The sequence below is a fragment of the Sciurus carolinensis genome, chromosome 11, assembly GCF_902686445.1.
Source record: "Sciurus carolinensis chromosome 11, mSciCar1.2, whole genome shotgun sequence".
NCBI classification, from domain to species: Eukaryota; Metazoa; Chordata; class Mammalia; order Rodentia; family Sciuridae; genus Sciurus; species Sciurus carolinensis.
In genome coordinates, this window is record NC_062223.1 from 60361249 (window position 1) to 60379790 (window position 18542).

Genomic DNA, 18542 nt, shown 5'->3' on the forward strand with positions numbered 1-18542 from the left:
AACAAGTGGCTCAGTGGCAAAACCCGTGGGTTCAATCCACAGTTAAAAAAGAAAAAAAAAAAAAAAGAATTTAAAAAAGAGTAAGCTGGGAATGGTGGATGGGTACAGGTATAGGATGATGACTTTAGAGAACAGTGTGGTCATTCCCATGTGGTTATAGGGAGGGAGAGGATGGGCCTGACTGGGGATGTAGGAAGTTGAGTTGATTAGCCTGGAAGATGAATGGGGTGCGAGGGAAAAATGTAGATTAACTTCCAGTTCCTGGTTGATGTTACTGTTGGTATTTTGGAGGGACAGATTTTCATTGTGCAGGATGGTATTGTTTAGCATTCTAGGCCTCCTGCTCACTAAATGTCACCCACCCCCCATTGTGATAACAAAAATATGAATTCCATTTTTCCAAATGCCCCTGGTAGAAAAGGCATTAAATGGTGGTGACATTCACCAAGATGGGGACTAAAAGAGGAACAATAGTTTGGATATGTGATGTAATGGTGCCTGGAGGACATTGTGATAGACAATTGAATTTAAGGATCTGGGACTGAAGAGTAGGCAACACTTGAGAGACAACTTTTTAGGGGTGTGAGCTTTCCCAGGGAGGAGAATAGCATGAAAAAGCAGGTAGGCATAACCTTAGGGATCATCATGAATCTTGCTTATTCCTATGGGCCAGAGAGAACTGAGTACTCTAGGGTTTTTTTTTTTTTTTTTACAAGAAGGGGAAATTAAAATTCTATAAGAGCAAATGATTTTTTCATCTTTGTCTTTCATCTTATTTATTTATTATTAATTAATTTATTTATGAATGAATGAATAATTGGGTCTGTTTTAGTCAGCTTTTTCACCACTGGACCAAAAGACCTGACAAGAACAATTAAAGGAGGAAAAGTTTATTTGGGAGCTCATGGTTTCCGAGGTAATAGTCCATAGACTGCTAACTCCATTCTTCAGAGCCTGAGGCAGAACATCATGGTGGAAGGGTGTGGCAGAGGAAAGTATCTTCCCACGTGGCCACCCTGAAGCAGAGATAGCTCTGCTCAACCAAAGATGTATATACCCCAAAATATATACCCCAAAGGCATGCCTTCTTCTAGCCATACCCTGCCTGCCTATAGTTACCACTCAGTTTATTCATGTCAGGGGATTAATTCACTGATTGGGTTAAGGCTCTCATAACTCAATCATTTCACCTCTAAATATTCTTGTGTTGTCTTACACATGAGCTTTTGGGTGACATATATCTAAACCATAACAGGATCTCACTATGTTGCCCAACCTGGTCTCAAGCTTCTGGGCTCAAGCAATTCTCCTGCCTCAGCCTCCTTCCTGAATATCTGGGACTATAGGTGTGTACCACTGCACCTGGCCCAAGTTTCTCTTTTAAATGGTATTGGTAAATTCTCTCCTTGGTTCAGTGAGTGTCCAGATGAGAAGGGGAGAAGTAGATTTTGCCCTTTTGAGTTGGGATCTTTTTTATTGTCTTGCTTTTTGTCAGTGGATCCAAGTGTCTCAATGACTGGGCTGATATTATCACCATCTTGGCTCTGTGCATCAGTACGGAGGCCTCTAACAATTTGCTTTTTTTCCTGCAAAGGCAGATTTTTCCTTGGCGCCCTCTGTATTCTTGGTTCACCGATTAATAGACACTTGAGGAATTGCAGGGAGGCGTTTAACATGCATCAGATACCATCACTAGCAGAGAACGCGATTCACTGAGCACTCTCTCACTCCGCAGTCTGTATCCCTCCCCACTGACACAGTTTGACGCTGGGGAATTGAGTCTGGTTTTGGAAAAGCACAATTTAAATGTGTGATTCAGAATTAGTGATGTGCAACCATCTCCAGAGTAGGAGGTGCACAGGAGAGGTGGACGGTGCAGAATGAAGGATGCTTTGCATTTCTGTTTCTTCACCTGTCCTTCTAAGGTAGGAGTCATTCCTGGTTAAAGATCATCAGCAAGTGCTGGTCTCTAACCTGCAGGTTTCCAGCCAGTACCTATGCCAGTATGCTGGGACTTCTAGACAGGGATGAGGAGGGCTGGGGATTTATTTGCAGAAGGTGGTAGGTACCTTTGTACCAGAGCTTTCTTCTTACCTTGGAAATGTAAGGAAATTGTTTTGTCATGTTGTCTTCACAAGGAGTAGTCTAACCTTTGACCACAACTCTGGAATCAAAGGGCCTGGGTTTGAATCCTGGCTTTGCCCCTATCTCACTGTGTAACCTTCACAAACCCCTTAATGGTTCTGATCCTCAATTTCCATATCTATAAAATGGAGGTAATAATACCTACCTCCTGAGATAATGCCTGCAGAGTGCCTGGAATATATCATATAACAAGCTCACTGAAGTCACTGTTATGGATACCTTTCATTTATCTTACTTGGTTTCATATCTATTACTCATGCTCCCAGTTTTTGATATCTGCAGGAGAATCTGGCACACTGACATGGTGAGTCCTCTGTTAGGAATGTGGTAAACTGGTAGGTTTTCTTTAAGGAGGAGAGAGAGACCCCATCAAGAGCATCCATCCTATGGTTCACCTCCTGGTGCCAGGCACCATTTAGAAGGTATCTACAAGGCTTACACAGCTGTGATTGGAACCCAGTTCTCGCTCTGGACTCACTCTTTTCACTGAACTCTCCTACCCTTTCCTCTCTTCCATTTGCTTTACCCCTGGCTCCATGAAAAACCTAAAAGAAAAAGAAAAGAAAGAAATACTAGTGTAAAATCAGAAAGATATATCAGGATATTCTCTGTGGGCTCAGTGGTACCTGAAAGAAAAAGAAAAGAAAGAAATACTAGTGTAAAATCAGAAAGATATATCAGGATATTCTCTGTGGGCTCAGTGGTGTGTTCTTACTGGAAATTCCTGGTACTTGGGGTTCTGTGGGTGGGGCGCTGCCTTCCTGCCCTGTTCCTCAAGCTGGGACTCCCTTCCTGAATGGGCATCACTAGGAAATTGAAGAGGAAACTAGTTGGGGGTGGGGGGAGTTTCCAGAATCATTTCATTTTGCAGAAGTGAGATAGGCAGAAGGAGCCCCTCCTGATTTGATGTCCGGAGTCCTTTCCCTCATGGGGAATGAAGTACCTCAGGCCCTTAGTAGCCACCCATCCCTTGGGTCTCCGAAATCCCTAAGCTCTGTCAATAGCATTGCTAGAAGACTTTTAGAGTGGGCGGTGGCCGGGGAGGGGGGGGGAATTGGAGCCTTTGTATAGAAGGAGATTTGGAACAGGGTGTGTTGAAGATTGGAGGTGGGGGAGCAGCTGCAGGAAGCTCCTCCTACTGGAATGTGGCTAGGCTGCTTTACGTCTTACACCCTGGGTAACTATCTTTTCTAAACAAAAAACCTGTGCTTTAATTCCTCATGAATGTCCCCTGGGCTCTGAGAATAGCAAGCCCTCAGATCTGTGTGCTGATACTTTACAGCACAAGCCCCGGTTTATGGAATAAAGTGCTTAAGGTCAGAATTTATGTGGGTCATTGTGCACTGCACACCTGCCTTTGAGCTCATGCAGCTGACTTTGTGCTTGCTCTTGATTTCCTCCTTCCATTACTGCTCTGACCTTGAAGCAGCATGGGAAACATTACTGCCTGTGTCCTCCTCGTGGTGGGTCCTAGAGAGATCCCACCTCAGTGTCATAACTTCTCAGAACTGGAAGGACTCCCAGAGTTCATCATCTCCAGCCTTTTCCTACTTTATAGATGAGGTGACAAGGCTGAGAGGGAACAACACCTGTCTCCTTCCCACCTGTCTGGTGTTACTGACGTTAAACAATTTAAATGCCCCCAGTAAGGCTCAGAGGAAACATCGTGATGCAGAAGAGTTTGACTTTCTGGACTTGAATTCTAGCAGGAATCCTAAATCTTTCCTAGGTGTGTAGCCTTGGACAGATGATTTAACCTCTCTCATGCTTCAGTTTCCTGAGATGATGATGCCTTATGGTAGTGAAGTGACCATTAGAGACAATACAGACACAACACACACAAACATCTTGAATAGTTGTAACAGTAGGTGTTTAGGAAATGGTGACTGTTAACTTCTGTCATAGTTCCAGTGGTTTGTTAATGAATCCTAGTCACACTGGAATATTAAAGCTGTGTATCTGGAAGAGAAAACCTGAAGAGTGAATGGGAATGGTACCCCTATAAAAGTGGCTTTAGGGAGTTGTTTGCCCCTTTCACCATGTGAAGAAAGCAGCAAGAGGCACTATTTAGGAGGAATGGGCCCTTACCAGACACTGAATCAGCCAGTACCTTGATGTTGGACTTCCCAGCCTCCAGAACTGTGAGAAGTACATATTAATGTTTATTTAAAAAGAATAAGTAATTAGGAAAGCTTGACATAGAAATCATCAATTGTAGTCTAAGCTTCCTGTGAGAAAGGGCTTAAAGAACCTAAAACAGCCTCTGTAGTAGGCTGTGACCACCTGCTCTTGGCTGCCAGGTCCCTGGGAGCTGCCTAAGATTCTTAATCATTCCTCTGGACGGAGCTTTGCTTTTTTTCCCCACAAGTATGCTCAGGATCTCTACATCTTACTCACATATTTCAGACTTCTCTTAACTTACATAATTGCCAAATAGGTGTGTTTCATGAATTCATAGATACACAGAGGTGGAGCAGAACATTTGGCCATCTTTGCAGATTGCAGGCCTGGGGTCTGCGTTCTTTCTTTACCAGCATCCTGGCCAGGTGTTTTTTTTTGGGCTTGGACTTAGAAACTTCCACCAATAGAATGCATTCAGCTAATGTGATTGTCAGAGGCCACTCTGTGATATTGCTGACACTTAATTCTTGAAAAATATGCCTCCCAATAGCTCCATCTATAGATCCTAGTTCAACTCTTAGACCTTAGGGAACAAATAAAATGCTCTGCTTTCTTGATAGTCCTTTAGAGATGAAGGTAGCAGTTGTGTGCCCTAAGCCTACTGAGGCCATCAAATTCCAGTTCCTTCAGTGATATGACTTTGACCTGTTTGATCCCTTCCAGGCCTGACCCATCTCTACTAGGTTTACTCCAGCTTTCTACTCTGATCTGTAGGAATGGTTCCCAGAAGTGGAAATCATATTTGGGTGGGATCTGATCAGTTCAGAATTGAAAAACATTTTACTTCCCTTGTTTTTGACTCCACACTAGTATTGTGAGCCCTATGGTCCTAGTGGCCCTTATGATAGCTTTTCCACATTGTTAACTAATTGGGTTTGTATTGAATTAAAGCCATGAAACTAATACAGATTCTGTGTTGTTTTCTAGGACTGCCATAGCAAAGTACCATAAACACAGTGACTTAAAACAACAAGAGTTTATTCTCTTCTAGTTCTGGAGGCCAAAAGTCCAAAATCAAAGTGTCAGGCAGGTTGGTTCCATGCCAAATCATGTTTCTCTGCTTCTGGTGATTGCTGGCATTTCTTGGCATACCTGGCTATATATGTGTTCCTCCAGTGTCTGCCTTTGTCTTCATATGGCTTCTCCCCTAGGGCATTTTATAGGCCACTCAAGTCTAGACCAAAGATCCTGAATTTCTGTACAAGGTTCTTTGGCAGGACTCAGCTCTAAAATGTATTTTTCATGTTTGCTAGTGGAAATTCGTCTCTGGAAGATGGATTTTATTTAAGGAAGGAAATTAACTTTAAAACAATGTGTGATTTTCCCCCCCTTAACCCTTGTTTTCAGGAACCTAGTTTAATTTATGGTTCAGTAATACCTGTGACCTCCAGCAAGTCTCTTAACCTTTCCAAGCCACCGTTTCCTCATCTACAAAACAGAGATTGAATGAGGTCAACTCTTAGTCATTTTCAGCTCTGAAACTTTCAATATGATGATTTCGGGAAAGCAAGGATTACCCTCTGTGAGAAAATAGGTCTCAAGTTGGCTTCATAAACTGACTGAGAATTTATAACTCTTGACTACAAAGACAGATTATCATTTATGAAAATCTGAACAAGTCTGTCCTTTTGTTCACCTCTGGCAGGATATAGAAACTGAGTTCCTCCATACTCCCTCCTCTTCTCAGTTACTCACCTTTCAGGTGTAAGACACTGTGGGATTAGACTCTAGTTGGCTCTCACATATTTGTTAAAAGAATGTACAGATATACTAATGTTATTCATTATCATGGAGTGGGGCAAGTAAAGCAGTAGCCTTCAGGTCTGATCATTAAGTAATTATGAATCTTTTTGTTTTGGCAGTAGTGGGAATTGAACTCACAGGTGCTCGACAACTGACTTACCTCCCCAGCCCTTTTTATTTTTTTATTTTGAGACAGGGTTTCGCTAAGTTGCTCAGGCTGGTCTTGAACTTTTGATCCTCATGCCTGAGCCTCCTGATTTGCTGAGATTACAGGTGTGTGTGACTGTACTTGGCTAATTATGAGCCACTGAAGTTTTCTCCTGAACATCCAGTTAAAACAATTATTTTAAAAAGACAGTGGCAACTTTTTATGTTTTCCAGAGCAGTTTCCTTATATGTGATGTGGTTGGCTGTTGATACCTGGATTCCAGGACCTGGACTCTAAAGGTCACAGTAGGCTTTGCATTTTGGGGGGTGGGGGGAGGGGGGAGTCAGGGAGGTATGTGATCTGGTCCCAGACAGTATGGGGTCAAATGTTTTTCTGGTCCAGGAGCCCCTGTCCCTATCAGAGCCCCTCTGGGTGTCTATCAGGGCTGCATGCACTGGCACTTTCCTTCCTTTGGATTCTTTAGGGATGGCACTCTTTATAGTGCCTTTCAGGATTTTTCAGTGTCTAGAAGGAAGAGTTTTGGTGTGGGTTTTGCCTCTTTGGAAGTCCAGGCAGGGAAGCCGAAGGGTAGATCTACTTGCTTAGTTCTTGGGAAGATTCTTCTAAGATTTTTTTCTGGGAAGGAAAATTCTTGACCAATTTTTTGCCATCTCCCTTTAGTTCTTACTCTAATTCAAGAAACCTTTACTTTTTTTGTGGTGCTAGAGATTGAACCCAGGGTCTCATGCATGCAAGTCAAGCACTCTACCTCTAGGCTACATCCCCAGCCTAAAACCTTTACTCTTGAAACAATCTTCTTCCTAAAAGAAAAGTCTTCTAAAATCAGTGGTGTGGGTACAAGATGGGGGTTGCAAACTCAAATGTGTGTAGAGACTTAGCAGCCTGTGTTTATGTGCTGTAATTTGCTTTTTAAATACTTATACCACTCCATTTATATTTTTTTCTCTCAGTATGGCTGAGATGTGGGTATGAAGAAATTACTATAAGAAAATTAGAGATGTGGGAGTGATGATAAATAGCACTAGGTGTTCATCTCAACATTTGGAGTGATGAGGGCGTGGTGGGGACTGCAGAGAACTGAAAGGGCCATTCTATTTCTCGTTGGGCCTAGTGTTAGTACGGTTTTTGTTTTTCCAAAACGAGCTGGATTTTTATATGAAAAAATTCTACTTTCAAACTTTGGCAGAATTTTAAACATCTGTATGGCACAAATAAAATTCATTTTTGGGACAATGAATTTGTAAGTCATCAGTCTGAAATCTCTGGTACATGTTGGGGTAGACTGGCTTATGGGATGGGTTCCTGATTCATCTCTCTCAAAGGGCTGCTCTGGGAGGTGTAGGGGCATTAGGGGAGCTTCTGTGTTCATCTTGGCATATAGATGTGGAGAAGGACCCCATGATAAGTAAAGTAAAAAGCAAGTTATAGAACATGTACAGTTTTATTCTACTTCTGTAAATATTATATTTGTATGTGTGTGGAATTTAAGTGCACAGAAATTTCATAAATGCAAAACCCCCAAAATAAATAATTTTCAGAAAGAAACATGAAAAGAGTTGGAAGTATATTTGGTATATGAGGAATATAAGCCTTTGGTGCTGGGAATGTTGAAGAGGGAAGAAATTAGAGTGACCTAGAGTGATCAGGAAGGGCCACTTGGTAGAGAAGGGGCCTAAAAGGTTGGGCAGAATTCATTAGGGAGGAGGACAACAGGGGTCAAAGCCCAGGGGTAGGAAAGAGGGTGACTGGTGGACAGTTAAATTTGGCAGGATCCAGAGATATAGAGAAGTGGTAAGAGATAAAGAGACTTCAGCAGTGAGGGTCCATGGAGGGTGTGTGGGCAGGAGATAATGAAACAAGAACTGTGCTCCAGCACAATTCATCTGGCAACAAGGAAGACAGGATCAGGGAGTTTGGAGGGAGCCCTGCAGGGTGACCACTCACATGTGGCCCCTTGGGAGTAAAAACTCCCAAGTAGCTGTCACTGATTCCTGCTAAGGTGTTGCCTGGTGAATGAGGGTTAATACCTAGGTACCTGATGAATAAGCTTTTGGCACTTCCTGTTCTTCCACCTCCTAGAGTGTGAGCCCTGGAAGCCTGCCATCCTGATCTGCTGGTGCCTGATATGACTCCTCTACCTCAGAATCCTACGTGACTCCCAGCATTTTGGAGAATCTGTAAAGCACATGGTCTTGGACTGATGTGTAGGCACTAAGAAAAAAGTCCCTATTTTTGAGTTGGGTAGATTTGGTTATGTGGTCTTGGAAAGACTCTTCACTAATTTAGGCCTTGATTTTCTCATTTGCAAAATAGATTGAATAGTATACCTTCTAGGGTTATTGCACCTAGCCAGGTTGATTAATGCCCAACTAGTGGATGGGCTTTGCACTTCTATTGGCACCTACTTCAATTGTGTGTGTGTGTGTGTGTGTATATATATATATATATATATATATATATATATATATATATGAAATACTTACCTGTTGATGTTCACATGTCTATCCATTGGATTATAAGTTCCATTTAATGGGGTGATTAATCATCATTAACCCCAAAGCACTCAGAGTACTAGCACGTAAGGATTTCATGTTTTTATACCTAATCCAGTCTTTATAGCATTTGATTTTTTGGGGGCTTACTGAGGATTGAACCCAGGGGTGCTTAACCACTGAGCCACATCCTCAGCCATTTTTTTATATTTTAATTAGAGACAGGGTCTCGCTGAGTTGCTAACTGCCTCGCTAAGTTGCTGAGGCTTGCTTTGAACTCACTATCCTCCTGCCTCAGCCCCCCAAGCTGCTGGGATTACAGGTGTGTGCCATTGTGCCCAGCATAGCAATTGATTTTTGATTGATTAGAATGTATCAGTTGGCCATGATATATTTCTTCTGTGGCTAAAACAAGTTTTGTCAAAGCAAATTCCCTTAGAATCGTATGTTGAAGAGGCTTGCAGGTTATTCATTTGTCTATTCTGATGTGGCAGTTCGAATTTTGTGGGACTTGATGTTTATACAATTTTGAAAGTCTTCTTTAAAAATGCATAAAGTCACAGAAAAGCATGTTGATAGAGCCCTTCCCTGGGACCTCCGAAGGGGCTCTAAAACTTGAACTTCATTAGTGTAACAGTTAAACATCTCTATATAAAGAGATTCCTAATACTTCACTCAGGCAGCATTAGGAATTATGAAGGATATGGAGATTTCTAAAAGGAAAAAAATAATGGTGATAATGGAAGCAAGTTTTAGTAAAACTGTCATCCTAAGTAGACTCAGAACAAAAATCTCTTTTTTTTTTTTGTTCTTTTCCCCTGTTCTCATTCAGTAAGGATATTGGGTACTAACTAAGCACTGGAACACAGCTGTGAAAGCAGTAGTCTTTGCCCTATGGAGCTTATATTCTGTTGATCACCTGCCTTGTGACTCACAGACCTATGTAGGTTGCAATGAAAAAAGCCTCCATGTAGATCTGTGGGTTTGGTGCCTTAGTTTCCCTTTCTGACCCCTCTGCCCTTTTCCTTTCCAGGTCTGTTTTTGAGAATGACAGCCAGATGATGAAATTGGTGCTGAGAGAGCCTTAGCCATCCCAAGAAGTGATGAAAGAATCAGATTGTTACCAGGGTTTGGGGGTATGGTGGCTTATAAACTGCTCAGCCCCTTCCTTGTCCTGACTAGTGTGAAATATTGATGAGAAAGTTACTATTTCTCCACTAAAGTTAGGTTGTGTTGGGGGCTTATTTCAACCCAGAGCTAGAAGTTGGGTGGTTTCTTAAGTTTTGATTCTAGAGAGGTAGCCTACCCCACCAGTCTGTAAGAACAGAAACATTGGGCCCTATAGACCAAAGTACCTGCCTTGCTTTACCACTAGCCAGTGCTCCCTGTGGCCACAGTGAGGCAGTGACTCAGAGCTAGAACTATGTTCCTTCCTGGTTGCCAGATTTTGTGTAGGGGGTGGAGAGGAGGGAGAATGAATGAATAGGAGCAAGTGGCTGCTGGATTTGTAACACCTTGGGAGGCAACTGCTCAAGAAGTGAAATTGAAAGAGAGCTGGGCGACTGGGAGTCTTCCTCCTTGTGTGACTTGAACTTGGATTTCATAAGACTGTGGCTGGAGAAGACATGATTCTGATCATGGAACTCAAAGAGAGAGTGAGCCTGTTTGCTGCCTTTCCCAGAAAGAACGAGAGAGCAGGTTAGTCCTGTACTGGTTTCATAGGGATTCAGTTTGCTGCAATATATTCTTATTTATGAAAGCCAAGTTATGACAAAGGGAGTCTTTGGTGGTTGGGAGTGCCTGAGTTAAATAAAAAACAGTGCAATTTAATTAGGAATAAATAGGACAAAAGTAGCATTAACTACTCCTGCCTGATATTATTACAGAGAATATTCTCTTGGCAGGTAAGAGCGAAGAGGACCACGGTTCTGCTTCCATCTCCTTTGTGTTTTCGGTTACAGATAGTGTTGTTAAATTTCAATCTGTGGCTCCGTGGATGGCAGTAGTTTAAGATGATCCTTGGTGTCTTAAAATGTTACAGCCAAATGGAAGATCTTTACAGCACTTGGTTCAGCCTTCTCGTTTTACACTTGAGGAACCTGACTTATTTAAGAGCTAAACAGAAGCATAAAACTGGGTGTTCTGAGATTGAAAGTATTTCCCCTGAAGTTTTAAAACTTCTGTAGAATGTGTGTCCCTGGCTCAGCTGGGCCTGCTGGGGAAGTAGTTTTTCTTAGGCTGCACTTTCTGATCCATAGGACTTGACTCTATGAGGGACAGAAGTGGGACTGAAGGCAGGTGTCTGTTGATCTTACATCACTTTGTCTGGCAGGCAAGTTCTTTAAATAGACATTAAACAGGGTGCTGGATGTTATTCCTTAACTCAAATGGAAGAAAATTTATTCTTGAGCCTTTGTCTTGTCATAGGCTGATACTGCTGGAATTTGCAATAGGGGAAAAGACAACTCTGAGTGCAGTTTTAGAGTTAGCAAAAGAAAAATATAGAAGGCAATTGAAGTATCTCCTGTGGGCTGGGCACATTATCATTACTCTTCATAACCTTTGCAGTGTTGGAATTATCTCTTTCTCTCATTTTTATTTTACACATAAACTCAGCAGTTGAAGTCATGCATTGCCAGTATGTGACTGTGCTGGGATTTGAACTCCAGTTTGTGCAACTCGAATTTGTTTAAGGTTCATGGAAACCTCATGTGGCCCTTCCAAGTGGGGTGTCTAATGCACTCAGTTTATAGATGAGGAAACCAGGGCCCAGGGACATGGAGTGGTTGCTCAGGCCACGGAACTGGTTGGTCAGAACAAAACTGATACTTGATTCTTATTACATTGCTTCTCTGTCAACTTCCTTTTGAAAAAGCTAGGGGAATGGCTCTCTGGGTTGATTCCTCATTCTGTGAAGAGTTTGACTCTAATCTTTTCCTGGATGGTGAAATCCTGTGGTTCCAAGTGGGATCTCAGGAAGCAGTTTGCAGTCTAGGTTACTGGGTCAGAAGAGCTACTTCACAAAATGAGTTAGCCACTGAGATGATCTAAAAAATCTCTGCAGAAACAAAGTTTTTCAAATTATGCTGGAAAGCTTCAATCTGTTTTTGTTTTGGTGCTGGGAATAGAACCCAGGGGTGCTTTACCATTAAGCTGCATCTCCAGCCCTTTTTATTTTTTGTTTTGAGACAAAATCTTGCTGAGTTGCTGAGGGTCTTGCTAAGTTGCTTAGGCTGGCCTTGAACTTGAAATACTCCTGCGTCGTCCTCCAGAGCCACTGGGACTACAGGTGTCCCCCATTATACCCAGCTGGAACACTTCAGTCTGCCAAGTCCAGAATTTGGAAAGTACAAACTTTCCTTTTTGCAATATAGAGTTTGTGACTCTTTTATACCTTGCTTGGTGCCAGGCTCTGCCCCTTTTGGCATTTTTGAATAAGGAGGACAGTTGCTAACTGCTCTTCAGGTGGTGGGCCTGGATTTGGCTGGCCCTACTTTGCCTAACTGGGCCTAGTTGACCTAGTTTTAATGCTGTATAGTTTGGTGTGGGGTATAAGTCAGATCTGGATAGTGAGTGTGAAAGAGGGCAGTCTCTGTTGTGGGGACTGATGGAGACTCCTAACCTAAGATAGGATCCCTCATCAGGGCCTTTGGGCCCCTGCCTCCCCTACTTACTGGGGCTCTGTGATGCATTGAGCTGCTGCTATCAGCAAATAAGCTGAGTTCTACACAGCCTTTCCCTGGAGGTGTCTTGGGCTTGTGCCTAGGTTCTTGAGATGTAGGAGTTCAGGTGCCACAGCATGGACATTCCTGTTTCTGTGCCACACTGACAGGAGTGACAGCTCCCAACCCTCCAGGAGCTGAGGATTAGAAGGTTGAGAAGAGGGGAGGAGAATCAATGCCTGTAAAGTAAGTAGAGAGCAATACTGGAGTGTGTAATCAGTCACCAAATTGTAGGCTTCCCACCCAAAATTCTGGTTCCCAAAAGGGAAAGAGAGGTGATGTTTGTATTATCCTCCTGCGTTTTTAATCACTCTGTAATTTCCTCTTGGGTGTTTGCATTCCATTCTTTGATTCTGTTGAGTGTATTAACTTTCATTTGCAGGGGTGAAGGGGGAGTTGTAGGGTAGGGCTAATTTCTACAAATTATTTTGTAACATAGCTCAGGAGCACCAAAGACCAAGTGTTTGTGGTGTGTTGGTGTCTCACTCTTCCTTCTTCTGGCAGTAAGAGTAGAAGCCAACAGCATTCTGACGGCTGATGGCTCATCTCTTTTTTACCAAAGTCCAGATTTCTGTAGGATTAACTAGCTCACTTAGAGGCATAGCCTCAGATTTAAGGTAAGGGTCTTCATAGTTTTTTCTCATTCATTCTTTTGGCATATATTTTTGGGCCCCTTCTGTGTACCAGGAACTGTTACAGCTGATACAGTAATGAAGAGGCAGCAAGGGTCTCACTCTTAGGAATTTGTAGGCTAGTCGGAGACACCAACAGTAATCATACACATACCTCAGTGAGAAAAATAACAGCTAGTAGTAACTAAAAAAGGGTGAGGTGATCTGAAGGGACTGCTGGGAAGGGCTCTCTGATGGTGATAATTTTGCTGAGGTCTGAATGACAAGGAACAAGCTATGAGAGTGGGGGAAAGAACATCCAGGCTGAGAGGACATCAGGTACAAGGATGTTAGGTAGGAAGGAGCTTGGTATTCAAGGAACAGAAAGGAGGACACTATGGCTGGGTCAGGATGGGCAAGGGGAAGATATACAGGATGATGCTGGAACTAGGCAGGGCTCAAGTTGTCTAGTGTTTTATAAGCCAAGATAAGAAACTTACTTTTACTCTGTGCCATGTGACACTGTTGTAGCATTTAATGGAGGAAAAATGACATAATCTGACTTGTATTTGTAAAAAATCCACTAGGCTTCTGGTGAAGGTACACAGGCCAAGGTAGAAGCAGAAGGAACAATTAGGAGCTGTTGCAGTGTCTAATGAAGAGATGAGCAGGGTGCTAGCTGTAGAGATGGAAGGAAGTGGATGCATGCAGGGTACGTTTTGTCAGTAAGGCAATAGGACTTGCATACATCTTACACAGGGAGGTTAAGGTAAAGAAAGGAACAGAGGATGACTCCAAGGTTTTGGATAGTGACTCTGTCACGGAAATTGGGAAGCCTGGAGGAACATTGGGTTTGTGGGGAAGGAGGATCGTTCTAGTTTTCCTTGTTAAAATTTGTCTTGTTAGTCAATTCCATAATCAAGGCAGAGTCAGGTTCAGCAAACATTGAGTACCTTCTGTATGCCAAATGTTGTACAAAGCTCTTTCATATTTGTTCCCTAATTGTAACCTCCCAACAACCTTTGGAGGAATATTTGTGTCCCCTTTTTGCCAGTGGAAGAACTGAGGCTCAGAGAGAGCAGAGGGTGGTTTGCTCTTATTTGAACCCATCTTTTCTGCCTCAGAGCTCTGGGCTGATTTGTTGCTAGGGGCAGATGTTGAAGGAGACCAATTAGTGCTGAGTTGATAACTTCTACTTCGAGAGAGCATGGGGACCATGCATTGACTCATCAAGGGCTGATTCCCATGCTTCTGGAAGAAGGGCTTACCAGAGGAATGCCTTTATGCAGCCCGCTGTTGTAAAATCTTGACACTTTTCAAAAATAGTGCTAATTTGAAAGACCATTTCAATAAGAGTCTCAGCTTCCTTTAGCAATGCCACATTAACCATGGTGACACTGCACTAAACAAGCTATTTTGTAAAAGTGTTAAATAAAATAAACCAAAAGGAGCTTAAGAAATGTTGAGTGAATGTGGCAATGCTATTTCCATTCTTGATTGCTACTTTTTTTTTTTTTAATTTTTATTTTTGGTACTAGAAATTTAACCCAGGTGCACTTTACCACTGAGCTACATCTCCAGCTGTAATTTATTTATTTTATTTTTTATTTTGAGACAGGTCTCAGTAAGTTGGCAAGGCTGGCCAACTTGTGGTCCTCCTACCTCAGCCTCCCAAGTTGCTGGGGTTACAGGTGTGCCCCACTGCATCTAGTGCTACCTCATTATTGAGGAGCCTAAATTAGCTGAAGAAGAGGAGAAGGCAGTTTCTTGTGTTCTTGAATTTTCAATTTCCAGTTTTCAGTCCTAACTTGGAATGTTATTAGGTTACACAGAATCCTCAGTTTTCTTGAGAAACTGGAATTTAGAACAAAGATTGTAAGTGCCTTAACACACCTAGAGGCAGTGCTCAATGTGGCTTTAGCCTGCGAGGTGACTCTTTCACAGTGTTCTGGGAGCCACATTAGGAAGAAGGTTCAGGGGGCAAGTTCTGCTGAGCATATTAATGAGAAGATTCTTGGTAGTGTTCTTCTCTCATGTATTTTAAGCTGCTTTTTCTTTTTAAAGTATGGGCCAGAGAAGAGCTAGTACTGACAGAGCAGACTCATCACACTAGCACGTGAATACTACCACTGTCAGAAAATCAGACTTATCAGGGTGCTCTGACTGTCACTGTTCAACATCATTCACACAACTCCAGAACTTCCTGCCCTGCCAACAGTTTCACCCTACTAAGTAAGTGGAACATTTATGTTTAACCAAACAGACTCACCACTCACTTTAGAGTCAAAATCTATGTGAATACAAAATTGATCTTACAAAAACATTACAAGAAATTGTAGGCCTTTACATTTTGACTAGCCCTGTTTGTGGCTGTAGATGAGTTCTTAGGTCGAACTCAAATTCCAGTTCTCCTTAGTCCTCACTTTATTTTGTTACCAAGTCTCTTGTGTTTGCTGCCAGGCTTCTGTAGGGCCTAACCCAGTCCTTCTCCGCCCTTGGACCTGTGAAGGCATGCTTATTTACCTGGATGGTTACCCATGGCCGCCTTCATGGAGCCCATGCTTCCTTGCCACCTTCATCTGTGCTCCCTGGTTCTCCTCCAATGAGATTGGCTGCCGTGCTTCTTTGAGGGGCCGTTTCTGGAAGAATAGGAATTGAAAATGAAGACTAGATTGTGTTTTTACCTCATTTTCCAAATTGCTTTCTCAGTAGCCTGAAGAGAAACAGAAGCACTTGTGTAGAAGAGAAAGAGTTTCTGTGTGCCTTTGAAACCAACCATCTGGCTCCCATCCTGGTCATCTCTGTATTACCAGGGAGCAAGGTGGCAATTCAGGTTTAAGAACAGGTATTTCTGGGGATGTGTCTGTGCCTGCTAAATGTTTAAGTTGGGGTGATAGTTTATGAGACTCTTCATGGATTTTAGAATCAGAAAATGGAGCACACTGGGGGCTTTGGGGCCAAGGGGTCAGAGAAAGCACATAAAGCCAGAGGACTTGCAGTCTCCAAATGAGTTTGATGGGCAGCCTTTGTTTGGCAAGGGTTAGCCTGGAGGACTGGAAAGAGTTCAGAAGCTGGTGGTGTGTAGAGAACCAACCCACCGTGGCTGTTAACCCTTTGTGGGCCTCGCCTTCCTTCCTTGTGGCCTGGTGATGATACATAACCTGCCTTACCAGGTATCTGGGAAGATTGAGTGGAATAACCCAGGGACCTAACTCTTGTACTGTTGCTCAAAGAGTGCTGATCCAGGAGCTCTTCCATTAGCAAGCTGGGTATACTTGAGCAAGAACAATCAAATTTTAAAACCTCAGTATCCAGGAAGCTTTACTCTATCTCACCTCTTTTCCCAATGTATCATTCCTTTTCTCTCTCTCTCTTTAAATTTAGTGTTCAAATAACATCCCATAACCTGGAGTCTCAGTTTTCTCATGTGTATCATGGGAATAAAAACATTTGTCCTGCCTTAGTGAATAGTTGCCAGGATCCAATAAGATGACCAACATGAGCATGCTGGAAGCTTGGTGTAAATGCAGAAGGGTGGTGATGGTACTGTGGCCCACAATGTTTTAGCACAGAGAGCAGCTTCCATATTAGAGAAGAAAGTTTGGGGAGCTGCCTCTAGGTCTGATCAGATGGCAGCTATTTTTTGTCAACTTTTAAAAATTATTTTCCTTCTAATGTTAGAATGCAAAATTTAATGCCCACATTTTGCAACTCAATATTCATTTACCCAAGCTCTGAACTTATTTAAGCAGATATAGGTTGGGGATGGGGAATCCAGGAATTGCTTTGAAGGTTAGAGAGTGTGTATGGCAAGGTGGTTATCAGCCATTGGATCTGCTTCAGGGCACATAGAAGATTTGCTCTGTGCCCTCCTCATCTACCAGAGATCCACCAGCTGATCTTGTGGCTACTGAGGGCTGCCCAAGTGTCTTCACTCAAAATTTTGGCACTGGGCCCAAGAGGAAAACGGGAAATAGGAACAGGAGTACTGGTGAGTGGTGCTGTTTTTCTGATGTCTTGTCTTTAGGGCTTTCTGATCATGTCCAGAAAGCTGCCAGCCCCACAGATCCCTAAGGGAAGGAAACAGCCAGTTATGGTGCAAAAAAGAAATTAAAAATTAGAGGACTTGCATTTAAGTTCCAGTTTTATCAGTTATTGACAAAGTTACTTATTTATTTAGCTGTGTACTGGGGATTGAACCCAGGACATTGCACATGCTAGGTAAGTGTTCTACCACTGAACTGCATCCCCCAGCCCAACAAAGTTTTCTTGTGTAAGTCATTTAACTTCTGAGTTCAGTTTCCTATTTGTAAAATGTGGGTTCATGTCGTTAACAGTTCAGCTGTGTAAGAGAATGCTTTGTAGACTGCAAAGTCCTTTAGAGGTAATAGTGGATAGTGGTGTTATTGCTTTATTGCTATTCCCATTACAAGCAGGGTTCTCTTGAGCTCTTTCTCTGAAAATGAGGCGGGATTAGATGAGAATTTGCATTTTCAAGTTCCCCAGCGAGTAGAAATGATTCTCTAGAAGAAGCTGGGTGCAAATAAAGCCTATCCCTTGAATATGATGCAGGGATTTCTGAAGCAGGTGTTGAGGGGTGCTACTTTTCATCCTTACCTCAGATGCTCACTCCTGAAAGCTGCTTTTCTTAGAGGAAGACCAGGCTGCTGCCTGCTGCCTGCTGCCTGCTGCCTGCTGCTTGCTGCCTGCTTCACATTTGACTCATTAGAATTTAGGCTGCTCTAGCCCTCAGGGCCCAGCTTACCCTAGGCACCGGGGCAGAGTAAGGAAAACTTTATAGACCTCAGGAACTTTTCTTTTTTAACCTTTGTGCTGATTTAATCTCTAGGGAGGTTCAGTGCTTAATTTGAAGATAGGACTAATATCCTAACAGAAGCATTTTGGTTGTCCATATTAAGAGGTTTAAAAAGTGACCATGCACTTTGATTCAGTAATTTCATCTCTGGGAGTCTAACATAAGGAAATAATTTGAATTGCAGAAAAAGTCTTATGCTCAAAGATGCATTGATTATAATAACCGGTGGGAGGCACCCCCAATATCCAGCATTAGAAGACATAAGCACCATGGAGTTGGAGCTTCTTTGTTCCCTTTGTATCTCTACTACCTACTATAGCACTGCCTGACACACATGTGCTCAGTGACACTTTTTGAGGAATTACATGAAAAAAAATTATATTCAATCATTTCAGATAAAGAAGTTTTAATGAAATAGGGTATTTTCTACATTAATAAGATGCAGGGGGAAAAGATATATATACACACATACATATATATATATATATCACCATTTTTTTTTTTAATAGAAGGAAAAAGAAAAACAACTCAGAAGAAGATATCCAGATGTATCTCCAGATGGGGACATCATGGATGATTCTTTTTCCCTTTCCATATTTTATAAAATTTTGAAGGTGACTGATTTTGTGATTAGAAATATATATATATTTTTTTAAAGAAAGG

General features: G+C 42.4%; 1 protein-coding gene across 10 annotated transcripts in view; it reads left to right on the forward strand.

The window, feature by feature from the left end:
• Window positions 1–18542, forward strand: part of Plekha7 (pleckstrin homology domain containing A7) — a 212231-nt gene that overhangs the window by 112264 nt on the left and 81425 nt on the right. The gene's annotated exons all lie outside the window — the stretch shown is intronic.